The sequence below is a fragment of the Equus przewalskii genome, chromosome 4, assembly GCF_037783145.1.
Source record: "Equus przewalskii isolate Varuska chromosome 4, EquPr2, whole genome shotgun sequence".
Classification (NCBI taxonomy): domain Eukaryota; kingdom Metazoa; phylum Chordata; class Mammalia; order Perissodactyla; family Equidae; genus Equus; species Equus przewalskii.
The window spans coordinates 68,634,901-68,652,893 of record NC_091834.1 but is presented as its reverse complement, the minus strand read 5'-3'; positions in this window follow the sequence as shown (position 1 = coordinate 68,652,893).

Sequence of the window (17,993 nt, the reverse complement as noted above, 5' to 3'; positions counted from 1 at the left end):
GGCTTTGACCCACTCCAATTCCTCCTCTATATTGCTATGAGCAATTTTTTATATAAAACAAGTATCCAGGGCTTAATCTCTTTATTGATTTCAATTTCCTACAGAAAATTCAAATTCCTGCAATTAAGCCTCTTGTATATGTTTTTCCTGACTTTACTGCCTTCTGCTTTCCCCACTTAATCGCTCACATTATCTCTTTCAATCCTTAATTTCCAGCCATACTAATCTACTTGAATTTCTTCCAAGTATTTCATCTTTTGGAATATATGCCTTTTCACGTCCTATTCTTTTTCCTTAGAATGATCTTCATTTTGCTCACCTGACAAAAATCCATTTTTGCTCACTTTACCTCGAATTATTCCATTATTATAGTACTCTTCAAATAAACACTACTTTTTTGTTGACATTTTTTTCTTCATCTTTGTATACCCATACTTTCAGTATAATGTCTGACACAGAGCGCTCAAAAAATGATGGTTGAATTCAACACAATAATATAGAGTATTTCTAATGATGACTGAACTTCTTAGAGTTTAGGCATTTGGAAAACCATATCAGAGATAGAAAAGAATTAGGTTTTTTGGATTGTCTGTTGACAACCCAACCCAACTGCCACTACTTCCACCCAAGTCTGGGAATCTTTTTCCACAGAATCCCCTTCCCTGTATGGTTTGAAGTTGGAGTTTGCCAACTAGAGCACCCCATAAATTACTTGGAAGGCAGCAGTGAAGCAGAAGCTATTGTTCTTAGGAGGTTGTGGGAATCAAACATGATGATTTTATTCATTGCGGTGCCTCCTTAGACCTCCCCATGAGCTCCTACTTTGAGGTTTCATGTGCATAACTTCATGAGCATCTGTAAGATTTTTCGCTAATGCCAATGCCAGTGATTCAGAATGAAATGATTAATAAGAGTTTCTCTGATCATCTAGCTGCAGTCTTCCAGAAAAATCTCCACCAGTTACACACAAATTTGTATAAACCTTAACTCCCACACTAAACCGCTTATTCTTGTGATACCTGTAATGGGCTCAATCTTCCTGAGCAAAGCCAGACTAATATAGCTAGAAGTGGATCTAGGGGAAGAGAATCTTAAAGATAGGAATCTGGAATTGGTTCTATAATTTGGTTAGATTTAGAAACATTAATTGTCAGTCGTAAATAAGATATAGACCATGATATACAGTTGTAAATAGTTTCTCAAATTATCACCTGGAGTCAGGTACCTATAGCTTTGGGTGACCAAGTACCCACATAAAAAAAAATAAAAACTCCAACATTGTCATGATAATACAGAATATAAGGATGAGGCATGTCGGGGGCGGGGGGGGATTGACTACTTTAATCACACCAGAAAAATTGGAACAAAGTAAATGATGGGATCAAGGCTTTAAATATCCATGTCAAGTCCTGGATAAAGAACCAGAAACATCTTTAATAACTATTCTGAAGGATTACCTGCTTCTTTTAGTTGCAGGTTTGAAATTTTTGAAAACCAAGCCTGAAATCTGAAACTGCAAGTGATTGAATTAAAATGTAAATCAAATTCATAACTTTTCAGGGTCTCTTGTGGTGTATCTATGACACTGATTGGGAAGGAATGGAATCCTAAAAGTTGGGATGGGTATATTTTCATAGATTCCAGTGAAGCTGAGGACCTTGAGCCTCCAAATTCCACTTAGGAACTTCCCTTGTCTGAGGAGGTTCACCTCTTCTTACTAAAGAAGCTGTAGCCTTGTAGGAGAATGCTGATTCTCATAAAGACGCACTTCATCACCTCTCATTGATTCTCAACCTTGAAAAAAATACCAAGTCTAACTCTGGAGGAGATACTATACACATCAAAAGAATTTTAATATTTTGACAATTTACATCAGTGGAAAGTGGGGAATATCTTTGGGAATGGATTCTAAAGCTGTTACTGTTACCAAACCAGGTTCATTTTTGCCCATCACCTGGGAAGTCAAACACCAAGATGATGAGATTGCAGTAGAGAGAGGGTTTAATCACAAGGCAGCCAGGTGAGGAAACGGGAGAATGAGTCTCAAATCTGCTTCCCTAAAAATCGAGACTCAGGGATACTTATAGGGTAGGTGGGCAAGGGGGTCTGATATGTGGAGATACATGATTGGAGGTGAGGAAAGGTGAGGTAATTGATGATCTGTGTAAGTGTAGTCAGACTTCATGGCTCTTTATAGGATTCATGTTCACAAAATGGTGGTGTTAGCATGATTTGAGGGTGGAGTTTATAGCTTCTTGACATCAAAGTGTCACTTAGACATCTATGCAGTTGATGGCTTGGCGGTCTCAATCAGCCTGAAGTGGACAAGGGGTTCTAATTCCTGAAAAACAGCTCAAACACCCATTTCTATGGTGATCCAGGCTCCAGGGAGAGGTTATGTACAGGAACTTGGTGGGAGTCAGCATATTGCTTAAAGAGCACAGTTAACAATGGGGGGTAAACAGTTAAAAGCTCTAATCAGAAACTGCAAAAAGGAAAAGAAACTTTAGTTCCTAGCTACCTAATCATCAATGGCTAACTGTTTGGCAGTTTCATTAGAACAGGAAGGAAGAAATACACTGTGGGATTCAGTTGGGATTATTTATATGAATCACTAACGAGTGATTTTGGGTTGAGTATGCTACTTTGACCATTTGGAAATAAGTCTAACAACTTGTTTGGTTGGTTGACAGTAACTGAGCCCCTGTGGTAGTCAAAATGAACTGGAGAAGGCAGTACCCAAAGGTTTATGGAGATGGGCATGGATTTATTTAGTTCTACTGCACACACGCACCCCCTTCTCCAAGTTTTTCAGAAGTATGTTAATGAGGGGGAAGCAAGCAACCTTGAAAGACTTTTTAATGGCTATTCTTTGCATACCCAGAATGACAGTGGGAGAGGCTATCAGTGGAACAGAGTCCCAGAAAACAATGGGGATCATGGGTATCCCGAAATGGCAGGAGCCACATGATGCAGTTAATTATTATTGACACTTAATTATCTGGGTCAATGTGGGCATCATTACCATAATGGGTAACAGGGGTGAAGCAGTAGTCAGATTGTTTGACCTGTGGAGATCTTTCTCTATAGCTAAATATTTATATCCCTGGCACTAATATAAGATGAACAGCCTAGTAAATCAAGTTTACTTGATTTATATAAGCAAAAACCATTAGGACTAGTGAATAGAGCCCTGATTTGCATTGCTACCGTAGAGTCATGGTCTTTATCCACTTCCCAAACTTGAGTGGTTCTGCAGACTCAGAACACCTTAAATGAAGAGGAGGCTTGATCTACTTAAAGAAGGATAGTGCTACACTGCCAAAAAAGTATACTGTAAATTATCCATTTAGCCTTTTCCAAAAGAACCTGCAGCCATTTACCAGCATGTTTACACTTTAGGGAAGAGAAATAACAAAACATCTTACAGATTACTAGATACTACCTCTGAATGAACACAAATTCTTGGGGCTACAAAACAGCACAATCATCCAATTTTCAGAAAAAGGACTTATGAGAGTCAGGTGATTAGTGCTGTTTAACCATCTACGAGGGTCCCTCAAACCACCCTGGGGTCATGTTCCTAGTTTTAAAATGAGAGTTGGAATAGATACACTCAGAAATATGGGCTTCCATTTAACAAGGTTGACCTGACTATATCACTGCTGAGTGCCCAACCTGCCAACAGTAGAGACAAACCATGAGCCCTTAGTACAACAGTATTCCACAGGGTGACCAGACAGCTATATGATGGCAGGTTAGTTATACTTCTTTCACGGAAGGGGTAATGATTTGTTCTTACTGGAATAGACAATTATGCTGCATTTGAACTTGACTTCCCTACTTAAAAAGTTTCCGCTGGCTTAGAGATCTTATTTCCCAATGGAGCAATGATTCCACAAGGAGATGAAACAAAAGTTCCATTAAACTAAAAGCTGAGAACAACACCCAGTCACTTTGGGCTCCTCCTGTCATGGAATTAATAGATAAAAAAGGGATGATTCCAGTGACTGGTGTGATTGGGTTGCTAACACACAATGGTGGCAGAAAGGAGTAAGCCCAATGTGGTAGGTAGACTTCTAAGATGACACCCAAAGATCCCCACCTTTTGATATTTATGCCCTTGCGCAATCCACTCCTTTTGAGTGTGGGCTTAACTGAGTGACAACCTTCTAACCAATAGAATACAGCAATGGATTTAGTTCTTCACAGGATGTGATGTTACTTCATGATTGGGTTACAAAATATTGTGACTTCTGTCTTGTTAGACTCTATTATGTTCTCAGCTTGCTTACTTTCGCAAAGTAAGCCATGTTTGCCATGTTTGCTTGGCAAGGAACTAAAGAAAGTCTCTAGGCAACAGTCAGTAAGGAATTGAGGCCCTCAGTCCAACAGCCCTTGAAGAACTCAATCTTGACTATAACCACGTGATCTTGGAAATGGATCCTTCCCAACTGAGTCTCCAGATAGTTACATTCTAGTCAAAACATGCATTACAATCTGTGAGAGACGCTGAAGCGTAGCATCTAATTAAGCAAGTCCAAGATTCCTAACCTGCAGAAACTATGAGATATTAAGTGTGTTGTTTTAACCTGCTAAGTTTTGTGGTAATTGGTTATGTAGCAATAGATAACCAGTACTCCAAGAATTCAGGACATCTCTTGGGCACCTTTTAATACTCTGGTGACAAAATTGAATGAAGAAAAACTACAACATAAGTAGGACTGCTAATGGCACAGAACGCACCTGGAATAAAGCTTTGGCTCATTGACTAGGCAAAGAACCACAGACAATTGAGGTACTTGCTGAACAAAGAGGATATGGAATTAGAGTAGACAAGGGAAGATATAACACAAGTTTATGACCATGTGACCACATGCAGAACTATGATAGTGCTATGTATTTTTTTGCTTTCACATATATTTATATATATTTACAGATATGAATAGTTGCATTTTCTAAGTCAGAAGCATGATATGGTTATTATCATGATTTGAAATTATAAAAGGATTGTATGCATGCCAAGTCGACAAAAGAGTGGATTGTGTTATGTCAACCTGGTTAAGCTTGGAACTATGACTATCCAAGTTTGTGGTTGAAAGGACTTAGTATTAAGGCAGAAGGGAAATCATATTTTCCAGGGAGATCATGGGGATCTGACTCAGTGGCTTTGCTAAAGGGGCTAGTAACTTTCTCTGATCTCCAGGATACAGCCTTTTAGAGCATCATTCCCTCAGCAACTCCCACAGCTATGTAACACTTAATTCCTACATTAAATCCCTTATTTCTGTAGTACTTGTGACTGTTATCCTCACCAAACCCAAACTGATACACTCAGTAAATTCTATATAGCAGTATATCAGTGTTGTTTTTCTGCAGAGCTTTGATTTTTTTTTCAAATTATGACTTTAATGTGAGCTTGAAAGTAGGGAAGACATAGAAAGATGTATAAAGAAAAGGTTCATTTGCTCTATGACTCCTCCCCCATCGCATCTTCCTGGGCCAACACATGTTAACAGCCTTCTGCATATCTTTCTCTATATTTCATCTTGCTTATTCAAACTTATACCAACATTTCCATGCATATAGAGGGAATTTTTAAAAATTCCCTTTGCTTGGTTGTTTATTTTGCCATAATAAAATCATACAATAAAAACAATTTGCAACCTTGGCAAAATCTTTTTGTAGATATAAGTATACATGGTTTTTCACTATATTCCAAAATTAGAATCATATTAAACAAACTTTTCTACATTCTGCTTTTCTCATTCATAAATACTTTATGGCAATCCTTTCAAGTCAACTGATATAGCTCTAATTCATTTGCTAATTTAAATGAGTGCAAAATATCCTATAGTTTGGCTATTTCATAATTTAAGCATGTTCCTAGCACTGAGTGTTCCCTTTGTTAACAGTGATATGCCATCAACATCCATGTGCATACCTTGATTTGCTTTTATTGGTATGGGATATATATGAAACATTAAGTTGTCTAGAGCTAAAGGTTTGTGGACTTTTGGTTTCAATGATTGCTGCCAGGTTGTTTTCCAAAAAGGTTGCAACAATTCATATTTCTATGAGAATATATATAAGTACCCAAGTTTTTTACATTAATTTTTGTTTTGTTACTTTTGTTTGCATTTCCTTAACTATTAATTAATTTAAGAAAATTTCATGAATTTATTGGCCAATTTGGTTTGCTTTTTGTGAACTGAACACATTCCTACTGGTTTGGTTATCTTTATCTTGTCTATCAGTAAGATTGCTTTGTATTGTACAGAAATGCACCTTTTAGCTGTCATCTAGGCTGCAAATACACATTTCCAAAATCTATGTCTTCTTAAAATTGACTTTGTCTATGCTATCTTTTTCCTATACTGTTATGTTTTATAAACTCAAATTTTTGTTTTCAATCATACAGCTCCCAGTTTTAGCTCCCACATGCAAAGAGCTTGGAAGTGGTCACTCCCATCCTTACAACAAGAAAAAGCTAGACTAATTGAAAATCAACAATTTTCTTGAATTCATCAGAGAACTGGAGAGGCAGATAAAATCTGGAGAGACAGGTGCCTCAGGGAAGAACTAGCAACTGAAATCTGCTTACCTGGAGCAGAAGCTACTGGAGCAATAACGTGGTAGAAACACTAAAACATGATTTTGATAACTAGCTGGAGGCTGATTACGAATGAATGGAGGGTGAGAAACTCTAGGAGCAGCCACACTTCTGGGGACTTTTTCTCCTAGAATCCCACCAACTTCTTATGCTGAGGATTCCAGGAATGTTCCCTAGTGGCTCTGGCAGGGCGAGGGGAAGGGTAACCATTGTGAAACCAGCCCAGAGCCTTCTCCATAACATGCCTATTCTCCAGAGGCATTTTGCCTAAGCCCTGCTGGGGTAGGGGAATTCCTCCCACCCAGCCCCCTCCAGTCTTCCTGTCTCATCTAATTGAGGAGGGAAGATCTACAAGATAAACAGCAATCAGAGGGCACAGATTCGGGAAATAGAAGACAAGGAGAAAAAAAATATATACCACTGGAGAAACACCTGTGAATATCACATTCCTGAAACACAGGTCCACTAAAAGATTGAGATTTAACTGTAAGATTATAGAATACTCACCCTCCCCCCCAACTTACCACCACACCAACAGGGTTCCAGTATAATAACATTGGATTACAGGTAAAAGAGCTTCAATACACAGACTCTCTGAGGAGGGGTACTTATGGAAGCCTGAAGTCAAAAGAAAAGATAGAAACAAGGACACTAGAGGATTTGGAAGTCTCTGGAACCTATAACTCCTAGTTATATTATCCCAACTGCTAGCTATATGAGCATAAATCCTTATACTAAAGGCCTATTTACTTCCTTTCCTATTACCCTATACAACATGTCCAGCTTTCAACAAAAACTGACAAGGCATGCCAAAAGGCAAGAAGAAATAGCATGAAGAGACAAAGTAAAGATCACAACCAGACTCAGATATGATACAGATGTTGGAATTGTTAGAAAGTTAAAAATAATGTTGATATTTTAAGGACTCTCATACAATAAGGAGAAAATATGTAAAACCATATGGGTGATGTAAGTGAGACGGAAAGTCTAAGAAAGAAGTAAACAGAAATGCTGCAAATCAAATCCATCGGAACAGAAATGAAGACAAATGCCTTCCATGCGTCCATCAATAGACCAGACATGATTCTGAGGAAAGAATTCATGAGCTTGAAGATAGAGAAATAGAAACTTCCCAAATGAAATTCAAAAAGAATAAGAAAATAAAAAAAAGAGCAGAACATCCAAGAACTGTAGACGATGTCAAAAGATATGACATACACACAATTGGAATGCCAGAAGAAGAGAACACAGACCAGAAGAAATATTTGAAGCAATAGTGGCTGAGAAGTTTCCAAAATTAAAGAAAAACACCAAACTGCAGATTGAGAAATCTCAAAGAACACAAAGCAGGATAAATACCAAAGAAAAACAAAAAAAATCTAAGTGTATCATATTCCAATTTCAGGAAACTAAAGACAAAGAGAAAATCTTGAAAAACCCCAAGGCATGGAGGGGATACCTTTCTTACCTACAGAGGAACGAAGGTAAGAATTACAGTGGACTTCTTGCCAGAAACGATACAAGCAGGATGGGAGCAGAGTGAAATACTTAGTGTTGAAAGAAAAAAAAAAAAACAATTTAGAATTCTACATCCAGAGAAATTATTCTTCAGAAGTAAAGGAGAATGAAATACTTTCAAAGACAAACAAAAACTGAGGGAATTCATCACCATCTGCCTTGCAAAAAACATGAAAATTCTTCAGACAGAAGGAAATGTTATAGTCAGAAGTTTGTATCTGCACACACACACAAAAGATGAGCACCAGGGAAAGATAGAGGTAAATATCTTTTGTATTTATTTTTAATTAATATGAAAGATAACTCTTTGTTTAAAGTAAAATTAGTAACAATGTATTGAGTGATTATAGCATATGAATAAGTAAAACGAATGTGACAACAAGGTGACAAGGGATGAGAGTTACCTGCATTTCACCAGAAGCAGTTTAATGCTATTTGAAGTAAGATTTAGATTAGTTTAAAATGTAAATTGTAAACTCTAAAGCAACCACTAAAAACATATTTTTTAATAAAATTGATATGCTAAAAGAGGACATAAAGTGGAATCATATAAAATGCTCCATTAAAAGCAAAGAAGGCAGAAAAAGGGAGGAGGGGACAAAGAACAAAAGAAATAAATAGAAAACAAATATAAATATGGTAGATATTAATCCAACTACATCAATAATTATTTCAAATGTGAAGGGTCTAAATATACCAATTAAGAGACATTGTCAGAGTGGATAAAAAAACAAGACTCAACTATGTGTTGTCTACAAGAAATTCACTTTACATATGAAGATTCATGTAGGTTCAAAGTAAAGGAATGGAGAAAAATATACCATGCTAACACAAATCAAAGGGAAGCTGGAATAGCCATCTTAATTTCAGACAATGCTGACTTCAGAAAAAGGGAGATTATCAGAGATAGAGAAAGGCATTACATAAAAATAGATATGCCAATTCTCCAATAAAACATAACAATCCTATACATGCATGAACCTAAAAAATATATGAGGCATCGGCTGATGGAACTGCAAGGAGAAATAGACAAATACTTGTTTTTCGCTTTCCTGTTGTAGTTGCCTGTTAAGAATGCTTTCCAAATTTAGATTAGGGGAGTATATATGTAGATATTCTTCAAGCCTTGCATCAGGAGATTTTATGTACATAGTAGCATGCTGATAAATGTTTAACAACTGGCTCCGGGTAGAGGAGGAGTGGAAGCCCCGATTTGTAGCATTTGCTGATTTCAGTGACGTAAATTCTTCACTATTGCCAATCTCAAGTTACCAACATGACATTCCTGAATATGGAGTTGGGAAGAGATGTGCACAATTGACTCATGCAAGCTTTTATGTAACAGCCAAATTCCATGATGCTACTGAGTATCTAAGACTCTTTCCTTTTTTTAAAAAATTACTTTTTTCTTGAAGTTAATTTTCAATATATGATGTGAGACAGCAGTTAAATTTTATTTTTATCTAAATGTATATCCAACTGTGCCAGCACCATTTACTAAATAAGCCAATTTTTTTTACATTGAATTTAAATAGTACTTTTGCTATGATAAAAAAAGTCATATATACTACGAACCACTTCTGGATATTATTATGCTACTGTAATTTTTAATCTACTTGCTCTTGCCCAACGTCATATTGATTTGATTACAGTAGCTTTATAGTTTTGCTTTTTGGAAAGGCAAGGATCCCATTAGTGTTTATAGTTTTTAGTTATCTTCAGGAATTTATATTTATATTTATATGAATATTTATATCACTGTGAATTTTAAAATCATATGATCCAATCATTACAAAATGAAGTTCTACATGTAACGTCATTAAATTCACACAGTAATTCAGATAAAAGTGACATTTTTATGACATGCTATAAGTCTTTGTTGAAAACTCTTTATTATATTTAATAATTTAGTTCTAGTCTTATCTTAGAGTTCTTAGTAGACATCACTGCTGACTTTTAACAAAGAACTTTTCGGAATCGATCGGTATGATTGCGTTATTTTTCTCCAACAATCGTGGTGAGATCTTGAGATATGTTGACAGATTTCCTTTTATGATCCACCTTTGCATTGCTGGGTTTTCTTTGATAATATTTTTTACAACTATATTCATCAGATAGTTTTGCTTATCATTTTCTTTGGAGCAATACATATATTATTTTTTATAGTAAAGTTATGCAGTCTTCATAAAGTAAATGAGAATTATTTATTTTCAGTGGTCTGACATAGTTTAAAGTAACATGGAATTTATCCTTAAAATTTAAATACAAATTAGGCATGAATCCTCCTGTCCTATTGTGTCATTTTAATGGTAATCTTTAATCATTTTATGTTTATTCATTTAGTCAAGTTTTTCTTTCTTTGTAAGTTGTTTGATCATATCCTGTAGTTTTTTTAAATGTCTTCCCATAGAATTGCATAGTCTCTTACAATCTACTAACATTCAATATTTGTGATTTTTTTCATTGCTTATCAAGTATATTTTTACTCCCTTGCTTTTTAAAAATTCTTTCTTAATCAGCCTAAAGTGGTATTTAACACTTTGACTTTTCTTCCCAAAGATCCAATTTGGGATTTACTTATTCATTATATGATCATTTCTCTTTGCTTTTTTGTTTATATTTCATTAATGTAAGCTTTTGTATTTATTAATTCCCTCTTCCTCTTTCTTAACGTTTATTTTGTTATGAAATTTCCAACTGTTTGAGATAAATAGTAATGTTGTTTATTTTTAGTCTGATGAAGGCATGTAAGCTTATTAATTTTCTTTTGATTAAAAGTTTTCCTTTGTGGGGCTGGCCCCGTGGCCGAGTGGTTAAGTTCGCGCGCTCCGCTGCAGGCGGCCCAGTGTTTCGTTAGTTCGAATCCTGGGCGCGGACATGGCACTGCTCATCCACCACGCTGAGGCAGCGTCCCACATGCCACAACTAGAAGAACCCACAACGAAGAATGCACAACTATGTACCGGGGGGCTTTGGGGAGAAAAAGGAAAAAGTAAAATCTTTAAAAAAGTTTTCCTTTGTGCCCTATAATTTGTGATGAAATATTTTCTTTTTATTGCTTTTTTGCTTGTAAGTAATTTCATTTTTTTATTATCTCTGATCCACAGGTTATCTGGAAGTGTATTTCTCAACTTCTAAGAAATTAACTTTTTTATCATCACCATTTACTTAATTTCATTATTTTAAATTTTATTAGATTTGAAAAGAAATTGTAGCATTATTTTTATTTTTCTAAGAATCTAGTTTTGTAATCATTCATGGATTTATACAAATGTATATTATCATTTCATATAGAAGTGTATATTTATATAAACTTTGCCTCTTAATTATGTAATATACCTGATTATGTAGTATACAGACAGTCCCCAACTTAACAATGGTTCAACTTAATGATTTTTTGAATTTACAATGATATGAAAGCAGTGCACGTTCAGTAGCAACTATATGCCAAATTTTGAATTTTGATGTTTTCCCAGGCTAGTGATATGTGATACAATACTCTCTGGTGATGCTGGGCAGTGGCAATGAGCCGCAGCTGCCAGTCAGCCATGCAATCACAAGGGCAAACAACCAATACACTTACAACCATTCTGTAGCCATAAAACCATTCTGTTTTTCACTTTCAGCACAGTATTCAATAAACTACATGAGATATTCAACACTTTACTGTAAAATAGGCTTTGTGTTAGATGATTTTATTCACTAAATTACATAAGATATTCAACACTTTATTATAAAACAGGCACTGTGTTAGATGATTTTGCCCAACTGTAGGCTAATGTTAAGTGTTCTGAGCACGTTTTAGGTAGGCTAGGCTAAACTGTGATGTTTCACAGGTTAGGTGGATTAAATGCATTTTCAGCATATGATACTTTCAACTTAAAACAGATTTATCCGGACCTAACCCCATCGTAAATTGAGGAGGATCCATATGTATAAATATCCACTATTTCATTCAATTATTCTTTGCCTTTACTGATTTTTGTATAAGTATTTCTAACTATAAAAGGAGTATATTAAAATTTCTCATCATAATTTTACTTAGCAAGATGATCTTTCAGTCAAATTAGTTTTATTCTTTATATAAGCTCTAATGTTTAGAAATCCAGGATTGTGTTTGTCATATCCTCTTCATAAACCATTGTTTTTATTGTTACCTACTATCCTCTTTATATTGTTTAGTGTTCTTAAAGCCTACATTGTCTAATATTAATATTGTTATGACTGCTTTCTTTTTATTTGCAGTTATCTGATATCTCTTTCTCGATTTTTTTTGTCTTCAGCCTTTCTTTATCATTATTCTTTTAAGTGTATTTCTTGTGAAGTGTGTGTTGCTGGGTTTTGTGTTCTAATCCAAACCGAATCTCTGACTGAAGGGGATTTAAAGCCATTCACATTTAGTATAATATCTGATATACTTGCTTTTATTTCTTCTGTTTCATCTATGTGGACTATCATCTTTCATGGTTTCCTATTTTACTGATTCATATTTTAAGTTGGTATGATCAAGTCGCTATTCATTCCATTTATCCCCATGTTAAATTTCTTCTTTACTTCTCTCTCCAACAAAGAAAATAGGATCCTAATGGAACACATAATTGAGCACTTATTCTCAACCATCATATGAAAATAAAGCACTCCCTGTTTATCCTCCAACAATGTGCCTTCCCCCATGCGCAAAAGATGAAACTTGCAAAGTACCTTTACTTTTTCCACTCTAAAATTGTTTTTAGAAAATATTTTTACTCCATCAATTGTCTCTCTCACTTCATAGACTTCACCAAAATCCTCTGGTCCTTTTTGTCTTAGATTATGTATACGTTTCTCATTTGCTGCATAATTATTTAACATTATCCATCTATTTATCATTTATCTACAGTTAAGAAGACATTCACTGCTCATTACTGTTCCTTTTTCTCTTCAGCATACCCTCTCTTGAGGTCTCCCTTGGAATTTGTCATTTGGCTAGAATCTTTTCACAAGTATTTTCCTCATATAGGGTATGTGGTTGATATAATTTTTGAATATTGTGTATTAACAAGTATCCTTCTTTCTCCTTAACAGGTGAATGCTATCTTAACTAGAACAATGGATCTTATGTTTTAAACCTTCTCGTGAAAGAGTCTAGTAGCTGTTATTCTGTGGTCTCCTAATTTGTAATGTACAAATGAGAAGTTTGATTCCAGTCTGATTCTCTTTGTAGGTAACTTATTATTTATATCTGGAGGCCATTTTCTTTTTATTCTTGGAATTCTGAAATTTGACCAGGATATGTCTGGTAAATTCCCCAATAATCATGTCTGCAACTAAAATTTGTATATGGGGTTCTTCTTCAGCAGAGATATTTCTTTAATCATTTGTTTAGTTATTGCCTCCCCTTCTCATTTTCCTCCTTCTTTTTGAACCCCACATGGATATGTCTTCCTTGACTTTTAAATTTCAGCTCACATTTTCTTGGAAATAGTCTGTTTGTAAGACACATCCTTACCATATCTTTGGGTCTCTTTCCCCTCCTCAGCACTCCCCAATGGACTTGGATAGCAATGAAGGGACAGGAAAGGTGGGAAAAGATGACACATACTGGAAACTGGCTTTCAGGTATTGTGAGGAACATCCATGTGTTCTTGTTGAGAGGTCCTTCCAATTGCCCTCTTCTGTGAAGTTGGAGATAAGCTCCAGTTGGACCACTTCTCCCTCAGCTGGTGGTATAGCTCACCACATCTTTCTCAGGGGATATCCTCATCCAGCCCAGCGATCAGCTCTCTAAAATTACACACCTCTGAAATGAATCAAACTCAGCTTCTTTCTGCAGTGTCTACTTGACTCATGGAGAATTTCTATATTCTTACCACATCAAGCAGTAGGAAGGCTGCCTGCTCCACAGCTGACCCCAGCCTAGACCTGCTGTCTGTCTCCAATTTTCTTCTCCAGTCCTACTCCCTACTTCCGCTAAGATATGCACAGGAAAAAAAAAAAAAAACTCCCAGAAAATTTGCTGCATAAGCAGACATCCAAGTAAGAAATGAGATACCAGTCTCCTCTTCTTATAGACACTTCTAATCTTATAGACACTTATAGAGCCTTCCTCATTTAGTTGGATGGGAGTTGTTATGGAAGAAGTTATTGAGTGAGCCACACGGATGGGGAGGGGAAGGAAAAGCCTCCTAAGCCAAATATTTATCCACACTACTGATTCATGCCTCCCAGCTCTTTTCTATTTCTAGAAGCTAGGGGTAGGAGTGACATTTGAAGGTAATATAGGGATTTGGCTTAATTAAAAGCTTTGAAGGGATATATGTACCCAATTATTTAGTACTCAATTTGGGGGTACCATTGTCCAGGAGAAGTCCTATTAAACATCCAATTCTACTGCTCAGCTTCTGTTATTTTAAGGTTGAGACTAGTATGTCTTCTGTCAAATATACGTAAGCCTTTCAGCTATCTACAAATAATAGTGTTCCAGCGCTTGCACTGTTTCTTTATTCCCTTGTTTGTTTGAATGTCAAAAAATTAAAACAAAATGTGGGACAACAACTAAAGTTTTAGTAGAAAGTTTTCCCTACCCTGAAATAATATTACAGGCTCAAGAAAAATTAGCAAAGGCAAAAATGGTGAACCTTTACTCATACAGCTAACCTCTGGGCTCCAATTTACTTACTCTACCAAAGACAGGTGCTCTTCTCCAACAAAGATCATGTTATCAGCATTGTAAAATAATTTGGAGGATATGCATTTTCAGTAATCACAATTCTGAGTTATTCATCAAACTCATTCATTATTCCTAGCCCAAGAGTGTTGTGTCTAATTTTCAAACGCTGCTGCTATCACTCAGAGAATCATCACAGTCCAGTCTCAAATTTGTGAACAAAAATCGTCTGTCTTTTCAATGAGTTTTAGGTCATAGCAGGAAAGACCTAATTGTTGTACTGTGAAGTGTTGTACTGTGAAGCATTCCTAGGCTTCTGCCTCAGGCATTTACCGACTGTGGTAGTACAACTACCACAGCATAGCTTGCCAAGCGGTGCCAAGTCCACACCCAGGATCTGAACCAGCGAACCCCGGGCTGCTGAAGCTGAACGTGCGCACTTAAGTGCTGCGCCACCCAGCCGGCCCCCTGCAGATTCTATTGCTAGTATATTCTTTCATTTTTATTTTTCTAAAACTTACTTAATCTTGCTGTCTTTTTAAATGTTTGTGGGCACACAATACTATGTTAATCCTTATTTCTCTCAATATTTTGAAGAAAATCTTTTATTATTTTCTTGCTTCCATTATTATCATTGAGAAGTTTCTTGTCAGGTTATTGTTATTACTTTGTAGGAATCTTTCTTTTCATTCTGACTTTTAAGTTTTTCCCTTTTTTTCTTTGTCGTCTGCATTTTTACTATAAGCCTAGATATGGCTTATCTTATTTAGAATTTACTGTGCTTTCTATAAGTGAATATTCATGTCTGCGTCTATTCTCAGCTATTATCACTTTTAATCTTGACTGGCTCTTTCTCTATATTTTATCTAGAAATACATTGGAACAAATGTAAGAACTTCTTATTCTATATTCCTCGACTCTTACCCTCTCTTTTATAAAATTGATCTTCATCTCTCTAAATTGAAGCCTGCCTAATTTGTTCAGATCTATCTTCCAGTGCATAAATTTTCCCTTCAGCTTTGTCTAATCTACTGTTTAACAAACTTTTTTAGGGTTAAATGTCAACATTTATGTTTTATCTTCAATGCTATAAGTGTTTTCTTTTCAAATTTGCCTGGTTACTAGTCTCTTTTCCTTTGTCCATGTTATCAGTTTTGCTCTTTATTTCCTAAATGTTTTATTTTTAAAATATATTTTAATGAACATTTCAGTATCTAATGTTCTTTAAGTTCTAATTCTGCAATTGAAATTTTCTTCTGATTTTCTCTCATGGTGGCTTTTTCATGTTTTTTATTAAGGCCGTATATTTGGCTGATTAAATCTATAGTAATCTTGAATGGTATGGTCTAGGTTACATTCCATGAGAACAATTTGCTTTTGCTTATGGTAGGAACTCTGGACTATCCTAATCCATGACACTTAAAAGTAGATGATTGATTTTCCTGAAACATGATGTTTTGTAGGAGGAAAAGTTCTTAGAATATCTATTTTGCCATGATACTGAAAGAAAAAGTGACTTTTTCCTTTATGCGTTGTTAACAAAAGAACTATTATAGTGTTCCAACAAAATTTTCTTATTATCATTGTTTAATTGTACATAAACAGATGTCTATTTTCTCTTTTAGAGCTAGTGGAACATTCCTACCTCTCCTTTAATTTGCATTTGTAAGTACTTACAAAATTATAGGGTAAGAGATTGAATACTGCTTCGTGAATCATACTATTCCTTTCTTTGTTTGTGGGTTAGGGTTGTGGACATAGCATATAATTTTCCTCAAGTGTATTGATTTGGCCTAAGATTCTTTCCAAGTTCTCCAATTGTTTCCAAATTTTTTAACTCCCCCTTTCACTTTTTTTCCCCTTTTCTCCTCTCATCCAAATCTTTTGTGTTACGAACAAGTAAGGTTCCTTTCCTTCTGTCAACTCTGTTAAGTCATCCACCCACCTAAGCATCTCCTTTGCTTTCAGGTGTTTTTGGCAGTGAGCCAACCAGACTGTGAGCTCGGGCACAATTTCTGTGAACTTTATTTCTTTCGCTTTTCTTATAGTATTGACTCCATATAACACCACTTAACTTAAGACTACTAGTCAAGAATGGATGTCCACTGCTTAAGGGATCTTGTTGACCAGGTGACACTTTATCGAAATATTAAGGTACAATATTTATGGGATTTGAATTATTTTAATCATAAAAGGGAGACTTTGATAAAAAAGAAATGATTTTTTGTTAAATTTTTATATTTTTTAATAGCAAAAACGAAAATAAAGGAAACTGTGCATAATTTAGCCTAGTTTCTCTAAGAACTCAATAATTGTGGTGTTAAACTAAAAATACCAATTTTAAATCATGATTATATTTCCAAAGAAACCTATAGTGGTGTCCCTGAGGAAGGCCTAAGTAATTCACAAACAAGCTACTAATTTTAAATTTAAAAAAGCTAGGAACAACTCCCAAATCCCAACTGGGAAGCTGCTTATAGTCTGAAGTATGTAAATAGAAATTTTCTTTGTTCCTTCTTGTTTATTAAATACACTCCTCTAAAACATATAACAAGTTTTAACTTAAACACAAGCAGTATGAATTAAATGGATAACTAGGTAATAAAATCCATTCAAATGAAGGTCAACTTGCATTCAACTATTCTGCAGTAAAGATTTCTTCTTTAATGAGTTTATGAAAAACCATCCAGTGTTTTTTTGAACTAAATTGTTTTATCTACATGAAATAGATAAAATGGAGAAAAGTTGATGCTTTTTAGATACTTTAACTAACTAGCCCATGGCTGTAAGAAATTACATTTCTTCCAAGTGGCTGATCAATATTTACTGACTGTCTGCTCTATGCTGTAAGGGTTTACAAAAGAAATGATATCTAGCTGATACCCATAGAAAACTTACGATGCTGACTCATTCAGCTCTCAATTTAGAGGATTTTATGCTGTATTTCTCTCAATGGCTATACTTATTTTCTTATTTCCTTGAAAGTAAAAATTCACTTGACTGACATCTTCCCTAAACTCCTTTCCATTCATTTGAGGGATGGTCAGGCTTCCCTTCCTATCTATCTTTTCTAAATCTTATGTTCCTATTAAAAGGATTCAAAGATGATCATTGGTTTCTAGTTTCCAGTTCTGCATGTAAGGATCTTCAAAATTGTCACTTTGTCTTAATCACAAGTAAAATGCTGAACAAATTGAAAATTGACAGCTCTTCTTG